General features: G+C 40.6%; 2 pseudogenes; both read right to left on the bottom strand.

The window, feature by feature from the left end:
* Positions 1 to 7,941: 7,941 nt before the first annotated feature.
* On the bottom strand, positions 7,942 to 19,812 carry LOC147453092 (uncharacterized; annotated as a pseudogene).
* A 48-nt stretch (positions 19,813 to 19,860) lies between these two features.
* LOC147453091 (uncharacterized) lies at positions 19,861 to 23,449 on the bottom strand (annotated as a pseudogene).

Genomic DNA, 23,449 nt, shown 5'->3' with positions numbered 1-23,449 from the left:
CATTTGAATTTACATTGGAACTTCCACCACTAAAAAGAGGCAACAAACTGTCATAAATGTCATGTAAGCTTACATTATTGTTTCTAGCACATGACAACAAGGGCTGAATAGAATCTTCCACAAACACAACATCTCATGAGACTAAGATATGCTTTGTTTGGGGATGGTACAACCTGTAACCTTTGCATTCAGTACTATAGCCAACAAAAACACATTTGACAGCCTTATCATCCAATTTTATGTGCTGCGTTTGTGGCACCAAAGCATATGCCAAATAGCCAAAAACACGCATGTGATCAATAGGAGGATTTTCTATCATGCCATGCTTCACATGGAGTCATAGACTACAAAGCTTTCGTAGGATGCTTGTTAAGTACATAAGTGGTAGACATGATGGCCTCAAGCCAAAATTAATGCGGCAAAGCTTCACTTTTGACCATACATCACGCCATTTCCGTAAGTGACATGTTTTTTCTCTCTCATCACAACACCATTTTGCTGAGGTGTATACGACACTGTAGATTGGTGTTTTATCCAAGGACTAGCCAAAAATGCATTAAATTCATGAGACATATACTCCCCCCCCTCGATCGGAACGGAGGGTGCCCATAGCCAAAAATTGCTTGAAGCACATAAACACTTCGGACTTAGCTTCAAGCAAATATACCCATGCATGCTTGGAGTAGTCATGAAGTACAGGTAATCGCCCAAGGGTGGAGTTTTCATGGGCCCACAAACATCACTATGCAGAAGCTGCAACCTGCATGTAGCCCTAATTGAACCATCCTTTGGAAACTTTGGTTGAATCTTACCCAAAACGCAACCTTCACAAAATTTTTTGATAGGTGCTTCAAGAGGCGGCAAAGAAGCAACCATATCAGATTTTTGTAAACGCAACAAACTGGCAAAATTCAGATGCCTAAAACATGCATGCCAAAGTTTTGCATCTGCATTAGCCTTTGAATCTACCACAAAATTTTGCAAAATTTTGTCATCACTTGTCATACAAAGTGAAAGTGAGTTTATACAGCCCACATCATAAAATGCCAGATGCAACAATTTCATCACCCAAAATGAGATCATGTAATGTACATCCGTCATCCACAAATTTGACTACAAGTCCAAATCTAGCAAGTGCAGATACAAACAAAAGATTCTTCATGATCCCAGGTACATACAATGCATCAACAATGAAAGCAATTCCATTTGCAGCAGTAAGCACAATCTTCCAGACTCCCTGAACCGGATAAGAGGCCACAAGTGATGAAATTCCCATGAGGGACAGACTCAAGAGAGGTAAAACAAATCACGATGTGAGGTAAAGTGCTTTGTAGCACCACTATCAAAATACCACACATGTGAATTTGTAGCAACTGACATGCATGCATCATTGATAGTAGGATCATAGGTACACTCTACACTAAAAGCCCACTCTGCATCTACATCAGCATCACAATCTCCTCTCACAGAAGACTCTACAATAGTTGCACTTGTATTGGACCCTGCAATTGATCCAGCCTCTTTCTTCATAGCCTCTTTTGTCTTCAATTTTGGAAACTTCTTTATCAAGTGATCATTAGCTTTACAATAATGGCAACGCATCTTTTTTTGCCCTTATCACCATAATTCCCATACAAAGTGCTACCAGCAGAAGCATTAGAAACAGAAGATTTTCCACTTGCACAAGAACCATGAGAGGTGGTTAAATTGCTGTTACCACCCTTTTTTAAGCTTGTTCAATTGCACACTGTTTAGCCCTGTTTTTTTCTTGAAAGTGACTCTTGCAACAACAATGTGCATAATGCATCAAACTTGATACCTTTAGGATTTCCTTGGGTCATAAGTCTCCAAGTACTAGCAAAAGTCTTGTAAGAATCTAGCAAAGCATCAAGAACAGTCTGCACAAGGGAACTATTAGAAATGACCACCTGCAAAAATAAGTTGCTCATTTATATCCTTGACACCAACAAGGAAAGTGTGCATTTCATCTTCCTCATGTATAATCTTCGACTCCAGCTCTTTAGGCAGCAATGCATTTTTTGCGTCATTGAGACTTGCATAAAGACCAACCAGAATATCCCAAGCCTGTTTTGTAGATTTTGCTGAACGAATATGAGGAGTAATAGTGCGCTTCACAAAGAATGCAATCAATGCATGAGCTAGCGCATGTTTTACATCCAATGAGCTTGCTCAGCCGTAGGAAAAATAGTTATGGTAGCAACAATCCTATCGCCAAAACCTACAACATTGCCTACATCCTCAGAACCAGGACGTACATCAATGCCATGTACACTATTCCAAACGCCCTTTGACACAAGAACATGTTGCATCATATAAGCCCACGTAGGGTAATTGTCCCCATCCAATCTATCCTCAGTAGCAAACATCTTGAACACATATGTGTTGTTATCAGCCATGGCAAATACTGCACTTGATGTGAAAATTGTTGGAGAAACAAAACGTGAACAACACGGGCTATATAGCACAAATCATAGAAGACTATAAGGGACGTATTATGCAGAGATCGGCACTGACAAAAATTCTTTACAAAATGATAAAATAGCCTACCCAGTATTGCCAGAGTGGAAACAAAGACTGAAATTACTCCGAATCAAAAATCTGAGCAAAAATCGAAGAAAGTGAGTTGGCGTGTGTTGGAGCTGCTGGTGACTAAGCCCGGGAGGACGCAACCTGATTTGATACCAATTGTTGGAATTAGGGTTGTAGGGAAACACACATAGCTTGGAGAAGAAGAAGGAATATCAAGGCACACAATAGAGAGTGTATTACTTAGTGTGCAATGGAAAGATAAGATAGCCCTAGAGTGATGGGGGTATATACATTGCACGGGGGAAAAACCTCCTAGCGAGGGAAAAAATGACCCGGCAGTCCTAAGTGTGTTCACACACATCACTACCACATGTATATGGTAACAATCAAAGGAACACGCTCAGGCAGCTCTCATAGCCATCCCACAGAGTTGTTTTGCTGCAAAGCGTCACACACACCTTAAAAAATTACAAATGTCATCTATGCCCCCACAACAACTAGTTCCAATCTTGCATCGTGGCCTTTCTAGGCTCCTCATTTGTCCTCGACTCCCCTACCTTGGCTGGTGCCTCATGGCCCTACCTTGAGTGTCGGTTGTCCTCTGTTAACATTGCCTAGCATCAATTGAGATTCCACTTTTTAATGGAATTTATGCCAAGCCGTACCATTATGAATAAAATTTTATGTGTGATGAAGTGCAAACTTAATTGCAAGATTAAATGGAATAATCAAGTGTGTATACATTAAGTTCTCTACCGGGTGGCCATCCCCTTTTTATCAAAGGTTGACTTGGATTCATCTTTAGGATTGTTCATATACACGGGGTCATCACCGATCCCTATGTTGGTCTTTGAACTAGGGTTTGAATTCGTAGCTTTTAGTGATCTCTTCCTTCGTGTTTTCTTCTTCCTTGCTTGGCCAATTGATGCAGCATCTCTCTCTTTGAAGATGTAATTTTGGTTTTGGAGCATCGATCGCGCGAGTGCATTCACTAGTACTACAAGTGTAGCTTGTGGTGTCCTATCCGTAATCTCGATCAAGTTCAATGGTGTAATCTTTGGTGATGGTTTCGTTTTGTTATGCGTGTTCAATCAATTATACAGGATTATGGCAGGGATTATTTGTCACAATTAAGGGAACAGGTTAACCAGGCAAAGGATGCTTGTAGCCGATCAATGCACTTGGCTAATCATTCTTCTCTTATTGATGCTCAAATGACTGAGTTGTTTTCTGCTCGTGCAATATTAAGGTGCAATGATGAGAGGAAATTGGCCAAATGGCAGACTCGAGCTCGTCAACAGGCTTTTGCAGATAAAGGATATGCTTCTAAACAATTCTTTCAGCATTTGCATCACTCGAGGCAGTCTCAAGCTATACGGAGAGTTAACTAAAGATACGTATATGCATCTTTGTACTCCACAGTTTCCTGACCATAAGTGAATGTAGGTGCTGATCTCTTGATCCACTGCGGTGTGGTGTTAAACACCATAACCTTGGTTTTACCAAGGTTTACAGACAATCCACTATCCTCCGCAAAGCTTTGTAATGCATCCAAATTTCGCTCTATACTCTTTGGTGAGTCAGAGATCAACACAATATCATCAGCATACGGGAATACACCAGGCATGGATACCCAATCTTGGGTTAAATAGATGCCACGACTACCATATGCGGACCTCTAACTTAAGGATTTTGTATCAAATTTGTTCTTGGTTGTTTGTCCTTCTCCCTTTTGCAATGGAATTGTTTCTCAACAACTCTTGATTGATAGGCACATGTGACAGGCGGAAGAGACAAATCCGGACTTTTTATATCATTACATCATACTTGCCGACTAACAATGAACATAATGAATAAGACAACCAAAATTTACCTCAGTCATTGTATATTGTGAACAGAAGAAAAAGCTTCCGTAGCAGTTAGATGATAATAAAAGGTCATAGCAAAACTGGTAGCTATTTGAACCAAGAAGCGCGTTAAACACCTAGTTGTTGACTTTTCCCTCGGTGGCAATATTTCCAACCCAACAAATTATTTTGATACTTTCTTCCAATTATATCTGGTAACTAACACCTTTTTTTAGTGTACCATAACTTCAATATATAGCTTATCCCCCAGGCAGAAAAAAAAAGAAATTATTACAAAATACTCCCGAGTACCAATCTATAAAGATGGAATGTAAATCCTTGGATTGTTGACTACTAAGAGTCTCTCTTATCATTCTATGGAGTTATTGGTGTACGCTCTCTTTGGAGATATAAACATCAAGGTCAAAGACTGTGACATTTGGAAATATGCCATCCTTCTGCCATGAGGTCCCATATGAATATGCACTATGTAGGTGGTTTAGATATGATTTCTTGAGCCCGAGTGTGGATCAATGTAGGTTGTACTCAAAGAGATGGGGGCGAGACTAAAGTAGTAGTACATGAATCTACAAATCATGTAGGCTCATCTGCTTGACAATGGCAAATATCACCTAGCCACAATGTCACCCATACACTTAGCTGCTAATTGTAATGAGGATGTCAATGCTAGTCATGGATATTTGTTTCAAGGGAGCTCTCATAAGTTAGGGAGCAAAATAATGGCTTGAACCCCCATGGTGCTGCCCATCTTTGCTCTAATGATCTCATGTGTAGAATCGAGGCCTTCTCTCTCATTGTGCGTGATAACATCATGATCATCGGTATGTCCATGAGCTCTCCGTTTGTTCCACTCACTATTTGGTGCATCATGCTTTACTAGTGCCTTTCTCTTTGTATGGTAATAGCATGATCCCCAAATAGTTGCTCCATTTAGGATTTTTATTGTGACTATAGTATCAAAAAGCCCTAGTTTGTACATGGCTCATGGAATTATATATGTGCACACTACTTCCAATGCAATGAAGTATTGCACTCTGACATCACTATATATGTGCACATTGCTTCTAATGCATTAAAGTGTTGCACTCTGACATTTCTTGCCATACGATTTCCGCCCTTTTATGATTATCCCCAATTATGTACATTGTCCATTAAATTCCATATGCTTCCACTATGAGTCAAATGATATGCAGGTCTTGTCACCCATGCAACTGACAAGTTACAAAGCTTAACTTTGCTTCAGAAGATGTGTAGGTTAGGCATATGGTGGCATGATTAGTGTAGCATTCATAATGAGAAATTAGAGAGAGCAATTGACACTACACAATGTAGACAACCAATAACACTATTTGATTATGAAATGAACAATGAACATTGGAAAGTGTGTACAATGTGTGACCACTCAAGTAGTAGTTTCATATGCACCTCTTGAAGGTCACTAACATCTTTCCCAAGGGTCAAAGGGTATCACCCAAAGGCCAAAAGTGGCTCCACAATAAGAGGGTTGATTTTTACAAGTGGGCATGATTGGGAAGAGCTTTGGACTCTTGTGCAATTCACCAGGCCATGTGTGTGCTAGGCTACGAGCCTTCACATCAGGCCTTCAAGTTGACTCCTTCCCGTAGATTTTGATTAAGTGTATGTGACTCCTAGTCTACATTTATTGAGCTTCAAATGACTCTCAACATGCGAAAGTTGAGAGTCAATAGGTTCTTGAGTTGTGTAGTTCAAATGACGCTTAACATCGTAAGAGAATATATCTTGCAAGAGAATCAACGTAACTTGTAAGATACAATAAGTTATAGTTGCTCTATTTTACTCGTGCATGTATGCTATTATAAGCTCTTCAAATGCTCCACCTTTGCAAGCAAAGGTGTCTAGTTGCTCCAACGGCATCTTAATCCACCTTTTGCTGCTAATCAAAAAAATCTTTCAGGTTTTGCTTCCATTGCATGAAAGCATATGGAAATTCTTTACAATGAAGAAAAGTTTTCACATGCTACAAATACAAAAAGATTAGGAGTAAAGAAATTCATGAAAGACACAACCACACATTGTTTTAATGCTACACACACTTACGTAACCAACATATGATGATTCATCCTCATCGTTCCTTTAATCTGATTACATTGAGGGCAAGAAAATTACATCCTCATTAGTAGATGTCATGAGCAACTATGACTCTCATGTAGCTACTTCAATCCTTTGATCAACCATTAGTGAAGTGGTTGATATGATGCCACTCTTGTTGGACAAACACAAGGTTGAACTAATTCTAAAATTACAATGCAACAACCTCAAATGGGGGAGACCTATATATGATAAAAAATACACCTCAAGAGGGTTGTTGTGTGTGGCTGACTTGTGGGCCAAGGTGCCACCAGAATAGGGATGAAAAATAGCTAACTTGTGGGTTGATCACAATCTAATTTGCTTGACAAAGTGGGGTGAGAATGGTTTGTGAGTAGGTTGAAAAATGACTCACAAGGCTAAAGATTGATTGGATGAAGTGTTGAACATAGGTCCTGTTTTTTGCCAAAATGGGATTGAAGATTGTTGGAAATATCATTGGAGCCACTTTTAAGCCCACAAAAGGGATGAACTATAGGTTGAGTTATAGTGAGCTTGTTGATCAAATTGTGTGTCAAACCAAAAACCAAATGATGACTAAAGTCTCAGCTGAAAAGAAAAACAGAGCAAAGAACTCCTTGCAAATAAATTAATTTGTAAACCTAGTTGCAAAAAAAAAATTCAAAAAGTTGGGCTATAAAGATATATCTAGTGACTTGCAAAACACGTTCTGACATTGCAAAAAGATAACAAATCGTATTAACTAAGTATTTTCAAAAGTACATGGATTTCATGTAAGTAATGGGATCTATTCGAGTACGAAATTCCACCAGTTTTGACATTCCAAAAAGACCAGCTTTGACGTTCTACAAAGCTAACCGATCATGTTAGCAAAGTCCTTTCAAATGTACAGGGATTTCATGTAAGGAATCCCAAATCTAGTTAGGTACCTACTATCAAATTCCGTCAGTTGTGAAACTAGTTTTGAGACGCAAAAATCCCAATTTTCTCTTTTCAACAAGCTAACAGATCTTGTTAACAAAGTGCTTTCAAAAGTATATGGATTTCATGTAAGGAATATCGAATCTATTTGAGTACCTACCATTGAATACTATCAATTATAAAACTAGTTTTGAGACTCAAAAAGCCCGCTTTTCACTTTTTAACAAGCTAATGGATCTTGTTAACAAAGTCCTTTCAAAAGTATATGGATTAATGTAAGGAATCTCGAATCTATTTGAGTGCCTACTACTGAATTCCATCAATTATAAAACGAGTTTTGAGATTCCAAAAATGAGTTTTTACACTCCAAAAAATCAATTTTCACATTCCAAAAAGCTAACAGATCATGTTAGAAAAGTCCTTTGGAAAGTATATGGATTCTATGTAAGATCAAATCTATTTGAGTACTGAAAGGACTGAAAGACGCATCACCTTACAAAATCATGACTCATTAGTCCGATGATGTCCTCCTTGGTTTTGCAAGGTTCCAAATATCATAAAACTTTTGCCATTCTACATTCTCAATGCCATGTCCAAGCAATAAAACACGCATTAATGCTTCAAGTGTTTCGAGATTCAAGAACGCCTACGCATGCATCTTGACGAGATTTTGTTTTGATAAACCTCTTTTGCATGACACAAATGACACAGGAAGAAACAACATAACCTGTCACAACTTTGTCAGATTCAGATACGTATGTATCTGTAGACGGCTGGATAATCACCATGTGGGAATGTGTTCTTAGAAGATGGGCAGCGAATTACTTAGTAATTACTAGAGTAATTACTACAGTAAACCCGAAGTGTATAAATAGGGCCCATTACATTATTATCGGGTTGGCAATTGTTATCACTTGTATTAGCGCTTTGGGCTATAATCGTAATTGGGCATCAGTGGCAGTATTGTCGGCTATACTTTCTCTCTGTAATCATATTCGCTGTAATCTTGATCTGTAATCTCAATCATGGTATATATTTCAGTGATACTTACTTCTCGACCAATCTTCTGAATCTGAATCTCAATTTGAACCTTATTCCAGTCTATAAGTCTGATTCTTATTTCAGTATCCACATTTCAGTCTAGTCTCTGATTTCTGTCTAGTCTGCTGCCTGAAATCTTCCCACACTAGTAGCTGAAATCCTTCAACATTGGAATTAGTTGTCTCAAGAGATCAGCTCCAATTCCATTTTGGCGATCACGGTGGCTCGAGCTGAGTTGACTGAAAGACTCTTCTCCCAGTTTAAGTTTTCAGCAATGGCACCAAAGTCCAATCATGGCCGGAAATCTACCAATCGTGTGGACCCCATTCCTGAGGAGTCAGGAAGAGAGTCTGACCCCAAGCAAGAGAAAATGACTGACACTGAGGCTCAAGAGGAGCATAGTCAGGCTGAGGAGGCGCAGGACTCACAACACTCCAGTCATTCTCGACGCCGACGGGCAGAACGGGAAGCACGAAAGGCAAAGAGTTCCAAGAGTTCTCAATCTCGCCAGAGAGATGAGCATATCAAGGGCAGAAAAGGAAGTCACCGTACTTCTAGCAGACAAAACAGAGAAGATACTGATACTGAGACAGAGACACAGACAGAGATTAATTGGGATGCTAACACTGACAATTGCAAGTGTTCTCAGTCTCGCCAGAGAGATGAGCATATCAAGGGCAGAAAAGGAAGTCACCGTACTTCTAGCAGACAAAATAGAGAAGATACTGATACTGAGACAGAGACAGAGATTAATTGGGATGCTAACACTGACAATTGCAAGAAGGCTCCCAAGCGTCATTCTGAAGCCAAGAAGAGAACTGGTGGGATCAGCAGTAATCAAAATGATTACACAGCTTTCCTGAAGATTTCCTTTCCCATATTCAAAGGAGGGAAAAAGGATGATCCAGATGTTCACATACAAGCTTTTGAGCAGTATGCTGAACTAAAAAACATTGATGAAGATGATTGGGGGGAATATTTTCCACAAACCTTGAAGGAGGCAGCGAGGAAATGGTATTACCATTATCCTGCATGCCAGCTGAGATCATATAACAAATTACTTAAGGCCTTCAGGTTGGAATATTCCGACAATCGAGGGGACGAGCATATTCTCTGTGAATTGGATCAGATCAAACAGAGAAATTTGTCAGTTCGCAGCTATGTAGAAAAGATAAAAGAACTGACCAGGCAGTTGCAAGAACCGCCGTATGAGAAGAGATTGAGGGCATGGTTTCTGAATGGGTTCAGAAGCAAGAAGCTTAGGGAACAAGAAGTACCAGCCCCTACAAAGAAATTCAATGATCTGGTCCAAAGGGCATTAAAGCTAGAACAACAGGATTAGAAAGAAAAGAGCCACAAGAAGCGAAGGACCAGTAGCAGTAGTTCGGCTACTGAACAGTGCGACGTCTAGCAGCTCCGAGAGCAGCTCCAGTGAACGGACAAAGGAGAAATCAAAGAAGGGATCATGGACCAAGAAAATTGAAGAAATGGCTAGGCAGATTGGAGAAATTAGCCACACAAGACAGCCGGTCCGAAAGATGGAGACTTGGTGTTCAAGATGCAAATCCAAGGACCACATCTCCACTGAATGTCCACAATGTACCTACTACAAGGCCTTTGGTCACCTATGGAATAATTGTGGCATCAGAATTCACCATTTTAAGAAAGGAAAGGATCTATCAGTGGTTGCCTACACTGAACCAGTCCAGGTAGAACAAAGTAGCTCAAGAGGAAAGACCAGGTACTGGTCAAGGACGTGGCAGATACCAACCAGGAATGGGCATAGGAAGAGGAAGAGGCAACTTCCAGACCATGAGTATGAATTGCTATACCTGTGGGAAGTATGGTCATTTTGCAGCCCAATGTCCTGATGCACCGGTAAAGACTGCTACTGAGGCTAAGGCACTAGAGCCAGTCCCAGTCAGGGTGGTTACTAGGAGCAAGGGAGTAATGATTGAATAAATTCCAGACATTTCAGAAGTACCAGTCAATCCTAGCAGCAGTAAGTGGGCTCAACAAAGGGAAGTTTAGAAGGCCAAAGGGAAAGAGAAGGTGGTAGATGAGTGGCAAGAGCAGCGGGAACTAGCAGCTAAAATCATAGAGGATTTAGCTAAGAAGCTGCCAGAGCAGCCAGAAAGTTCTGAAGCTAGAGTCATTCAGAAGATACCAACCCAATCGACTGATAAAGATCAGTCAATACCGGCCATGACAGAGACCATGCTGGCTGTAGTACATGGACTAGCTGATGAAATGGGAGTGGATGGAAAGGGTAGAAGTACTGCTAAAGAATGGCAGTGTGAAGACACCAGTTCTTCAAGCTCTGACAATCAGTCTAACCAAGAGCGAGAGGAAATTCATGTGAAAATTTGTGATAGAATCCAGTGAAAAGACTGTAGAGCTGGAGGATATAAGAAAGACCTTGCCTGAGGTGGCCAACTTTATCAGACAACGTAGGAAGACTGAGGCAGAGGCCAGAACAGTGGACCTGACGGTTGTTAGGGATGATGAAGTTCCACTTATTCAGGTAGACTACAAGGTTAGGAAGCAGTGGGAACCTCTCTGAAGCGTCATATTGGATGGAGGAGGAGGAGTCAACATAATGGGAGCCCATCTTCAGCAAAGAATGGGTATCACTAACATGAAACCAACACCATTCAAAGTAAGAATGGCAGATCATCGAGTCGTACAGGCGATGGGTATGATTGAAAACATGCAGATAAGAGTTGGGAGGGAGAAATTCAAAACCAGTTTCCTTGTCTTGGATGTGCAGGGAGCATATGGAATGCTACTAGGCCGCCCATGGTTAAGAACAACACATGTTGTTCATGACTATGCAAACCAAGCTTTGACCATAGAAGGGGCCAGTGGCAGAATCAAAATACAGACTAACAACACCAGGAGCTGGAAAAAGGAACTGAGGCCGAAGGAGTTGTGTCAGAAATACAGAGCCAAGAAAATTGAGCGAATGCTAGCAGCTATGAACATATTTCATTTGGTAGAAATCGATTTGAATGCAGTCCTGCTGAACAAAGAGCAAGCTGAAAAGCAAAAGAGACAATTCCCTGATCAGTTTACTGAAGTCAATGCATGGGAAAGATTAGTTCAGCTAACTGGAAGAATGCAGGAACCAGCTGATACTGGTATAATGGAAGAACCAGTATGTTCTGAAGAGTACCCACTGGATCAGAATAATGATTCAGAAATGAATGGACCTTCTTGGGACTACGCTGAAGAATCGACCAAACGAAAAGGAGGCAGACTAAACTTGTTGCTTCTAGATGATCAGGAAGTAGAGGAGTGGAACCTGGGATCAGAGGAAAATCCCAGAATGATCAAAGTCAACAAACACCGAAAACCGGCAATGAAGGAAAAGGCACGGAAAATGTTCCAGAACTATTATGATGTGTTTGCCTGGGAACATACAGATTTGAAGGGAGTAGATCCTGAAGTCTGTCAGCACCGAATACCACTGAAACCGGATGCTAGGCCAGTAAGATTGCAAAGATATCGCATGAACCCCAACTATGCAAAGAAGGTTAAGGAGGAGATTGATAATCTTCTCAAGGCTGGGTTCATTACGGAAGCAGCAAGCGGTGATTGGTTATTTCCCATAGTCGTCGTTCCTAAAAAGAATGGGAAATTAAGAGTTTGTGTTGACTATAGCAAACTGAATGCCCAGACCATTAAGGATCCATTTCCCTTACCTTTTACTGATATGTTGCTTGATGAGATCGCAGGATATGAGATGTATAGCTTCATGGATGGTTATAGCGATTATAACCAGTTACAGATTGCTCCTGAAGATAGGGCCAAGACCACTTTCATCACTGAGTGGGGAGCATTCATGTATCTGATGATGCCTTTTGGCCTGTGCAATGCACCAGCTACTTTTCAACGGTGTATGATGGAGATGTTTAATGAATTTTTTAATCGGTTCCTCGCCATTTTCATGGATGACTTTATTGTCTATTCAGATGAGGACCAACACCTTTTATTCCTAGAAATGGTTTTTAAACGCTATCAAGAGAAGAGGATTTGTTTGAATCCATTCAAATCTATGTTTCTAGTATGGAAGGGACAACTACTGGGACATGTGGTTTCCCGCAATGGAATAGAGATGGCCAATGACAAAATACAGTGTGTTCAGCAAGCTAAAGCACCCAGAACTGCTTCAGAGTTGAGTTCTTTCTTGGGTTATGTGAATTTCTATAGAAGATTTGTACACAAGTTTGCTGCTCAAGCAGTACCACTATATGAGCTTACAAAGAAGACCAGTAAGTTCAACTGGACTGTTGAGTGTGAGGAAAGTTTTCTGAATTTGAAAAAAACCATTACCAGTAAACCAGTCCTTAGGCAGCCAAATTGGGATATTATTTTTCATGGACATGTAGATGCTTCAGGATTAGCAATGGGGGCAATATTAGCTCAGCCAGATGGCAGAATAGACTATCCGGTCTATTTTGCTAGTCGCAGATTCAATCAGGCTGAACAAGGCCATATGACTACCGAAAGAGAAGCTCTCAGAATGGTTTTTAGCGCTACGAAGTTCAGGCATTACCTGTTGGGAAAATTATTCCATTTTTATGTGGATCATCAGGCTCTTCTGTTTCTGATTAACAAAGTCATTATTCAAGGCAGGCTGATAAGATGGATGATGTTCCTTATGGAATTTGAATTCAGAATTTTCCATAAGCTGGGCCGAAACCACTGTGGAGCTGACTTTCTTTCCAGAAGTACGGAGGGATATTCAGAATCACCTCTGAGAGATGAGCCAGTGGATGCTGAGTTATTTCAGTTAGAAGCAGAAGAATCAGTGGATCGTGAATGGTATGATATTTATCAATTCCTTTCCCAAGGTGCCTTTCCAAAGGATTGGAAACAGAATTAGAAGAAAGCTCTGATTATAAAAAGCCTGAAATTTACCATCATCGGAGGAGTACTTTATCGACTAGGTGTGGATGGTATACTTCAACGATGTGTCCCTATGGAAGGAAGAATGCAAGTGATTTCAGAAGCGCATAATGGAGAGTCTGGTGGACACTTTCCAACGAAGTAACCTACAAGAAGATTATGCAAGCAAGTCTGTGGTGGCAAACACTGATTGCTGATGTCAGAAGTTTTTGTAAGACTTGTGACATATGCCAAAGAATGGGCCGACCAACAGCTGCAGATATGACTCCATTAATGCCAATAAAACCATTAGGAGTATTCATGAAATGGGGGTTGGATTTTATGGGACCTTTTAAGAAGGTAACTCCCAGGAAGAACAAGTACATTGTGATGGCTACTTGTTATGTTACCAAGAGGGTTGAAGCTAAGGCTCTTCCTGACAACACAGCCAAGTCAACTACAAGGTTTCTGTTTGAGAATATTGTCTGCCGATATGGATGTCCAGTAGAGAGTGTAACTGATCAAGGCACACATTTTATCAATGATATTATGGAAATCCTATTGGATATGCTTTCAGTCAAGCATAAAAAATCTAATTCTTACTATCCTAGATGCAATGGACAGGCTGAAAGTAGCAACAAGACACTAAAGACTATTCTCACTAAAGTGGTGCAAAAGAAACCAAACCAGTGGGATTTGAAACTTCAGACTGCTTTATGGGCTTATAGGACAGCTTATACGGTAACTACTGGAATGACACCATTCAGAATGGTGTATGGTACTGAAGCTGTGGTTCCTATGGAGTTTGTCATCCCCAGTATGAGAATGGCTGTGAAGTATGGATTAGACTTCAACCATAATCTTAAGAAAAGGCTGGATGAACTGATGCAGTTAGATGAACTCAGGCAAAGAGCTATATTGGAACAGGAGATTGTTCAACAAAGAAGGAAGCACTGGCATGATCGCCGAATTAAAGTTCGAGAATTCCAGAAAGGAGACTTAGTGCTTCTCTATCAGTCTAGATTGGGTCCAAAGAAGCCGAATTTGAAGATTGCTTGGGCAAGACCTTTTGAGGTCGATTGGGTCTTCTCCAATGGCACAGTCAGATTGAAAGATTTATCTGGACTGATGTTGTCGGGAGTATATAATGGAGCAAAGATCAAACTTTATTATTCAAAGACCAGAGAAACTGGGTGGGAACAAGGTACTAAGGAATTGGAGGTTGTTGATCAAGAGATACTGGAATCAGACGTTTTTTGTCTTTTCCATGTGCAACCAGTTCCAGCTTCAGAACTAGTACCAGAAGAACCAGATCAAGCTGACCTAAGAACCAGTACCAGTATGGTCCAGCCAGAGTGGGAATTAGTTCAGAACCAGTATGGACACACTTTTAAGTGGCCAACGGTCAAGTGGTATGCCAGTGGTAATTATTACAAGGATGGGTCGCAGTCTTGTCCAATGCATGTTTGCCATGACAGCAATGGCCCACACAAGTCTAGGAGCGGCGAGTGGTGGAGCTTTTATGGCGCGAACATGTATAAAAGTCAGGAGAGTTAGCATTTTTCCTCATAAATCTCCTGCGCGACGCTTTCCTCCTGTCAACCATTCGCCATCGCCGAGCTCCGAGGTTTCTTCACTACAGCTACAAACTTCGACCTCTGACGAGATAGCTGACTGTCAGACAATCTTACCGGCGACACCAGGAAACGGCTTCGACACAAGTAAGTCATCTTCTCCTTCGCCTGTTTCATCGTCATCGACCTCACAGTGTATGGGTAGAAGGAAACGCTCAGAAAAGATGCAGGAAACTCTTGAGGAAACCTAGGCTATAGTTGCTGAGGCAAAGGCAAGCCTTCCCGTTCTTCCATACAGTAAAATCCAACGATATGTATTTACTGATCACGCAATGACTCTGTTACAACTCTGGGATCTGCGAGTTGTGTTGCAAGCTACAAGGATTGCTTTTGATTCAGATATCATCAAGCAAGTTCTTGACTCCTTTGATGCTGAAACTAGCAGTGCTATGGTAAATAGTAGGAAGGTGTCAGTGACACCAGAAGCCATTGCATTTGCATGTGGCAACTGCGCAGCAAATAAGTATCGCTCTGAAGGAGGATGAAACGGCTAGAAAGAAGCGTAAGGTAAGTGCTCAAGGAGTTCTAGTAGCAGGACTGGAAGCCTCAGCTGCTTACAGGTTTGTAGCCGAAGCAGTAAGCCTTAAGAACAACCCAACATATGTGTCAGAAAAATTGTTTGCTATGCTATTGGCCAAGATACTGGATCCACAAGTCCATATCAACCTTTGTCAAATACTCTCGCATAATGTACTCCAAGAGACTGCCAAGCTGAAATCTCAAACTGTTTTCAAGGCATGGTATGTCTGGCAATTCCTGTATTGGGCTACTGTTGCAGATGTTAATGAGCAGGTAAAGCAAGCTTGGAGTGAGCAGCCCATTTCTGAACCAAAGAAAATTGAACCGTCCTCAGGCGACGAGGAAACAGACAATCAAATGATTTCCACTAACCTGAAAAGGAAAGCCACTGCAGAAGAAGCTGGTAGTTAAAAGAAGCCAAGAATCACACTGACAAAAAGCAGTGAATTTTTGAAGCAAATAGAAAGCCAGGTTAAGGCAGTAAGCACTGAGAAAGCTGAGATGAGTAAAACTGAGCAGCAATCTGCTCAGAAGATTGTGCTTGATCTGCCAGTTGTCAAAAATACAGTTGCTACTGTATCTGGGAAAGATCATGTCAAGCCACTCACTGTTGAAAAGATATCAAACCAGTCAAGGGACAAAGGCAAGAGTCAAATGGACAAAGGGAAAGGTCCAGCGTTCTCAACTTTGTCTGGTGGAGTTCCTGCCAATCCTGAAAATCCTCTACAACTGGTAAAACAGGATAAGTTGCAGCAAATGCAAACTCAGAAATTAAGAGGGCATCTTTTGCTCAGCAAAGCTGATTATGCAACTTTACCATACGTGGCTCCAGTGGCAATATATGAACCTGTTGATTCTGATCCAACCGCGGTCAAAGACAAATGTTTAGTACTGATACAATCTTCTTGGAATACCATTGTCAGTTGTATGGGACAATTGGTGGAGGCTGTTGGATCAGAAGACGAAGTCAAAAAGCTTAAAGCTGATTTGGCAGAAGCACAACATCAGATTGAAACACTCCCGAAAGCCCAGGAAATGCAGAACATACAACACAGGGTACTGGAAGCTCAATCAGAAAGGACTCAGGAGTTGTTGAACAAAAAGTTAGCTAAGGCTGAGTCTGAAATTATGATCATGAAAAGTCAAAGGAATGAAGCACTGAGAGCTATCGAGCGAGCTGAAACAATGCTCAGGATGAAGCGGGCAGAATTTAGAAAGCTTCTATTGCACCATACAGCTCTGAAGCGTTCGATGGCTGACAGATACATCTACAATAGCTTGTATGAAATTTTATACCCCTTAGGCAATGCTGTTTTTGACATAGAAAATTTAAAGTCCTTGATGGAAAGTATGCAGAGCGATTTGCAAGACAAGGTGGGTGAGTTCAATAATGCTCTGATGAACCAAGCTATAATGGATTATATTGAGCAACAGACTTCCCCGGATGAGGATGAAGAAGATCAAGAAGATGAAGCTGATCAGGAGGAGGATGATCAAGAAACTGGGCATATGAAGGACGATGATGATGCCCCACCACCATCTCCACCTCCAAGACCTGATACTGGTGGAACAGGGCCAAATGAAGGAGGCCAGTCATAGCTAGACCAACCAGATCAGAATGAGGGCCAGTAGGAAGGGCAGGATAAAGAGCACCAGTCGGGTAATCAGCAGACTGAAGAGCAGCAGTCCAGTAACACTGGGAATCAGCCAACTGATCAGTCCATCACAGCAGAGAGGCTAAAGGAAAAATGAAAGTTCAGGATGAGGGACCAGTGACTGATTCTCAGCATTCACTGCAGCTCATTACTCTGAATAAGCAACTGAGACATCAACAGGCTTCCATCACCAGACAATATCTGGAAGATGATGCTCTCTGGACTGACTTGGAAAGATTTCAAAGACTATATGTGGGAGCCAGGGAAATAGTGGAACATTGGAAATCGGCTGCTTTCCATGATAAAGAAGCTTGTAGACTACCTGCGCATCCCAGTACAGTCCAGTTGTTGGAACGAGTTCTGGAATGGATACTCAATGCTGATGAGAAAGTGGCAAACCTGCACTGGCAAAGGCAGTCTATTGCAGATTGTTGGTCCTTGGCTCTAGAATTGGAACTTCTGCTGGGTAACAAACCAACTTACCGCTGCATGAAGGATGTTAGGGTACAACTCAAGGAAGTTCTGGTACAAATGCAAGCTGCCAGAGGTGTTTTGGATCAGAGAGTCAAAGCCATCCTTTAGGACCAGACAACCACTAGCAGAGGACCTCAAACGTGAATGTCAGTAGGAGCACATGAAACTGCTCTCCGAACCCTGTTCCAGCTAGTGAGAATCACCAGAAAGATGATGCAGCAGGAGAACCAGGCTGTTCTCAATTTCCTGGAATTTGTGCCTGATTCTCCAGTTCTCTTGTATGTTGTTCCAGCAAGAGAAACTGAGCTGCCAAGATTCTTTCCAGTGCTGTATCCTCAACATCAAGAACTAGTTGATCAACTCACATATTTCAAAATAACTGATGAGCTTCAGGATTGGTATGAGCGATCAACTGTGGAATGGAAGACTTGGCAGACATTGCTCAATGATGCTCTCCAAATCAATGACATTCAAGCAATGAAAGAGGAGCTGCATAGGATTCAGCTATGTATGGGCCAGTGGAAGATTCAGGTCAGAGGATTGACCAGGATTACTAATCAGTTGCTACAGCTTACGGTCGAATCTTCCAAACTGCCTGAGAAAGACATTGCAGAAAAGCCGGGTCTATCACCACAGTACAGGGAGATGGCTGAGATTCTTTTCGAAGCTCGAGTCAAAACAAATCAGCCTCTTCCAGAAGGATGGATCCATACTGCTTCGCATTGTCATAAGCTGGCCAAAACTAGACTGAGTAAGGGCAGGCGTACACTCTATGATCCTGACACCAAAACCTATCATTCTCTCACGCCTTATGAGGTAGAGATGACCACAGACCGGCGGGATCAGCTTGAGCAGGAGGCCATTTACTGACTGATTCAGAAGGAGAATGCTGGTGCTGGGACTTCTCAGGCACCATCCCGGTCAAAGAGCAGAGGCAAAAGGAAGACGGTCCAATGGAAGGATACTGGGTAGTTCCATCTCAGAATTCAGTGGTGACTTTTCTTCTCAGCAGGCAGGGAGAGATGACGGCTCTACCTTGACTTGATGAGAGCCCCACCTTGGCATTTTCCGCTGCCTCCCGCAATCCTTGGTCCTTCTTGAACTCCTGCACCCCAACACCAGAACCAAACGATGGATTTTTCAGTCTCACATCAGAATCAGACAATGGAATTTGTCAGAAATTTTGGAATCTTGCCAAAATTCAAGAAAGAAGGGAAGGATGTAGACGGGTGGATAATCACCATGTGGGAACGTGTTCTTAGAAGATGGGCAACGAATTACTTAGTAATTACTAGAGTAATTACTACAGTAAACCCAAAGTGTATAAATAGGGCCCATTACATTATTATCGGGTTGGCAATTGTTATCACTCGTATTAGCGCTTTGGGCTATAATTGTAATTGAGCATCAGTGGCAGCATTGTCGGCTATACTTTGTCTCTGTAATCATATTCACTGTAATCTTGATTTGTAATCTCAATCATGGTTTATATTTCAGTGATACTTACTTCTTGACCAGTCTTCTGAATCTGAATCTGAATCTGAACCTTATTCCAGTCTATAAGTCTGATTCTTATTTCAGTATCCACATTTCAGTCTAGTCTCTGATTTCTGTCTAGTCTGCTGCCTGAAATCTTCCCACACTAGTAGCTGAAATCCTTCAACACTGGAATTAGCTGTCTCAAGAGATCAGCTCCAATTCCAGTATCCAATTCTTATTAGAACAAAGAACACACCATGCAACTGACATATTGATCCCCTCACAACCATAATACAAAGTATCGATGAATGATAGTAACTCTGCTTTACAATTTTCAATGTCAACCAAATTTCCAAAATTCTCAAGCAATTTCTCAAGCCATATGGAGAACTTTTTTCTCCCTGGACTTTATGTTTTCTACGATCTTTGTTTTGCGAGAATAGTAATGCGGGCTAAAAAATCTAGCTGCATTGAAGAAATAAACATCTAGAAATTGATCACTTACACATTCTATCACTTTAAAGACAAGCCACTTTGCAAAATTTATGAAACTTTTAACATCACCCCCTTCCTTATCCAATGACAACCCATTTGCATCATTGCCTAAAATTTAACATACAAGAACTGATGGGAAATCTCCTTGCCATCATCACTAACATGCACAAAAGCACGGTCTTTTGTGGCATCCATAAACTTCTTCAAGAAGTGAGTGCCTTTCCCAAACTCTTGCTAAAGAAATTATCGTTTCAAAGAAGCAACAATTATCTCTGTTTCATCACTCCTAAAAGGAATATCCACATTCTTCTTCTAGAAATGAGTATTCAATGCATTAAGATTCCTCAACACATCTTTCGGCATATATATACAAAAGAGGACTTTATAAACACAAATCTTCTCATACCAATTCTTCGCATTGTCTTTCCAAAAGTTGAGAACTGCAGGCATGAGTTGCATCAACCTCTCCATCCCATTAGCTTGTGCAAGCCATCGAACCTCATGAACACTTAGAGCTTCTAAGACTTGCAAGTGCATCTCTTTCAACAGACTTTGGAAACTTGTGTGCCTTACACTAGAACTAGAAATCCATGAATAGAGTTAGTTAGCAGTTTGATCAATATAAGCTAAACAAGGAAAGCATTTAAATGCATCAAGTACAACAAGAGCCTTTGTGTGTGCGCTACAATGAACACTCATGAGATGTGGCATCTCTCTTTTCATTTTTGCAACCAACCCATTGTGGCTAGCAAGCATTGAGTTGCCTCCATCTGTTGCTATTCTAACCAATTGCTGCTTGTTAAGTCCAACTTCTTTAGTCATTTTTATGATTGCATCAAACTTTGTCTAGGCAAACCCATCAAGTACTATGAGAATCTTTTCAAATGCAAATTTAGTTGAGGACCAGCTTGTACCTTTAGGTGCCAAAAAAGAGAAATAAACGATTAGATGCTTCTCTAATATCCATAGTCTCATCTACTATCAATGCATAATAGGGAAATTGTAGCCACTTTTTCGTTTGCAAATCATCCAAATACTATGATATGCAAAAGATGAATTCCTTCCCAGCCATCATATTAGTGTATGAGGAGGAGTGGTGTTGAATGGAAATTTCTTCTACATTCAGAGAATAGGCTTAACCACACAACCCCTCATACTTATGGATAGCCAAGTCCTCTTTTGCATTGAAGTATGAAATTTTCATGACGGTAATGACCATGTGCCTATTTCTTCTAATGACTTCCTTTGCATGAGTCTTCATCCGTTTTCAACCTTTGCTATAGTGCTTTGTTGCAGCCCAAACACGCTTCTTGGACTTATGATCTTTTCTTATGGCACTCTTCATGATTGTTTTACAACCATTTCCTTTGCCCCAAGGTCCCTTAACTTTATACTTTGTACACCAAGCATTCATAAAATCCTCCTTATGAATGACCTGGAAAACAAAGGGATACATATTTACCCATTTTTCACGAAACTTCCTTACTGTTACCTTTCTAGACTTTGTTGGTGTAATCACTTATGTAGTTGTAGAGACATCATTTTGTGACCCATCAGTTGATCGCCTTACACCTTCAATCTCTTCTATAGTCTAGGCATTTAAACTCTTCATGCCAACTTGAAAGTATCCTCTATCTCCAAAATGTCTTCCATCTCACTATCTGAGCCAAATATATCTTCCAAAACTCTCTCATGGATTGCTTTGCAATTTTGTTATCTGTTGCATGAGCTTTGCCATCTGATGCTGAGGTCTTTTGTCCCCTTTCAAAGAATTGAAGCAAGTACTTTGACTCATCTTTGATGGAACTTGTATGCCTTGCAAGCCAAAATTATCAAGCACATAAGTTTTTATACGTCACATCCTTATGAGATACTCTCAAGTCTCTCGTCTACTTTGATACACATGTACAATGCATGCAAAGTCCCAACTCTCTCTCTCTCTCTCTCTCTCTCTCTCTCTCTCTCTCTCTCTCTCTCTCTCTCTACCTTACAATCTATAGGGATGGCCAACATTGCAATCAAGAGTCTCTACAAACAAGTCCTCATGTTAAACTTTAATGAATGCATTTTCAATTCATGTTATTTCTTAAAAAGTGTCTCACATTGTCATACATTAAAAACCAACAAAATAAGTAAACAACCTAAGAGAAAAAGGTAATTTCAAGCTTCAAAACATCCAAAATGTGTGATTCTTTAAATCACCACACCCATCTATCAATCTTATTTCCTAAAAGAAGAACTTCCCATCTTAGTTAGCAACGGAAATGGCACATGGGCATCTCTATCTCCATTCATGCAAGCATGCCTTATTCAACAAAATATCGCTAAAGACAAGTAAACGGCCTAGTAAAAGGTAATTTCAACCTTCAACAACATCCAAAAAATGTGCTTTTTAAAATCACCAAACCTATCTATCGATCTTATTTCTTGAAAGAAGAATTTCCCACCTCAGTTGGCAATGGAAATTGCACATGAGCATCTTTATCACCATTCATGCAAGCACACCTTATTCGACAAAATATCTCTAAAGACAAGTAATCAACTTAGAAAAAGGTAATTTCAAGCTTCAAAAACATCCAAAAATGTGTTTCTTTAAATCACCACATCCATCTATTGATCTTTTTTCCTGGAGGAAGAATTTTCCACCTCATTTGGCCTGGAAATTGCACATGAGCATCTTTATCACCATTCATGCAAGCACGCCTTATTTTAAATTGGGATGAAAAATCTAAACAAACATTATACTAACGATCAAGAGATTTACATTCAGAATGTTGAGATGCACAACTTTTGACTCATCCAAGCTGGTTAATAAATGACCCGCTCAACCATAGAACAATCCACTCACAATAGTTGGTCGATAAAAAGTCCCATTGCAACAACAATACCTTGCTTTACACTATGAATTGTAATGATTTTTTTTTTTTTTGGTTTGCCACCACAAAAATTGAAATTAAAAAAGAAATATGAGTGTTGAAATGTTAAGAACTAAGTGCCAATAAGTATCATTTGTAGTGTTGATATCCAATTCTTGAGTGAGGAGTGAGCCCTCACCTCTAGTGTAGTGGGAATATTGCTAATGCATATGTTGGAGTGGACCGTTGTCTCCGATTTTGGCTGGAGTACCAAACTCTTCATTTCCTACAATCACATAGACACAACAAAACTTCAACAATGTGTCAACATTTAACTCCTTTCCATGCAAACTATAAGCCCATAATCATACCAAGTAAAATATAGTGTCTTATTCTGATGAATAAAACATAAGGAATTCCATGCTTATTTGCAAAGTAAGGAAAGAACCACAAATTTCTCTTTGCAAAGGAAAAGCAAGCCGTCACCACTAATGTAAAGACCCAAACTTGATCCCTCGATGGAACCTCTCAAAATTGTTCAGATTTGATTGTTGACACTCTTCTTCTGTAACTAGCATACATGGCCTAACCTTGATAATACTTTATACACATACAAGGAGACCAGATATCCAAGGGCAGTTGAAACTCTTCATGTGATGTAGCCTATATGGTATTTTCCCAGCAAACACACATGGCGAATCCATGGAAGATTGGAGTCAAGGTTTCCACTGGATCACAATCGAGTCTGTGTTTTCATTGCGTCTTCCACTACCTATACTCACATGGTTTTAGAGACAATGTCTCACTGCTTTGGCTGCTTGGCGTAGACTGATCTGGTGTCGTGTTGGACTTGATTGAGATGGAACAAGCCTTCTATGTTTTTCAACACTATCTTCATTTCGACACTGAGTTCGATATTTTGAGGTAGGCTATGGACCCTCCTCTACAACTTCCCCCATAAACAGGGCTTACTCCAT

The sequence above is a fragment of the Adiantum capillus-veneris genome, chromosome 8 (genome assembly GCF_014529385.1).
Source record: "Adiantum capillus-veneris isolate H3 chromosome 8, ASM1452938v2, whole genome shotgun sequence".
Classification (NCBI taxonomy): Eukaryota; Viridiplantae; Streptophyta; class Polypodiopsida; order Polypodiales; family Pteridaceae; genus Adiantum; species Adiantum capillus-veneris.
Note: the sequence above shows the minus strand (reverse complement) of the source record. Positions and strands in the feature narration are given on the sequence as shown.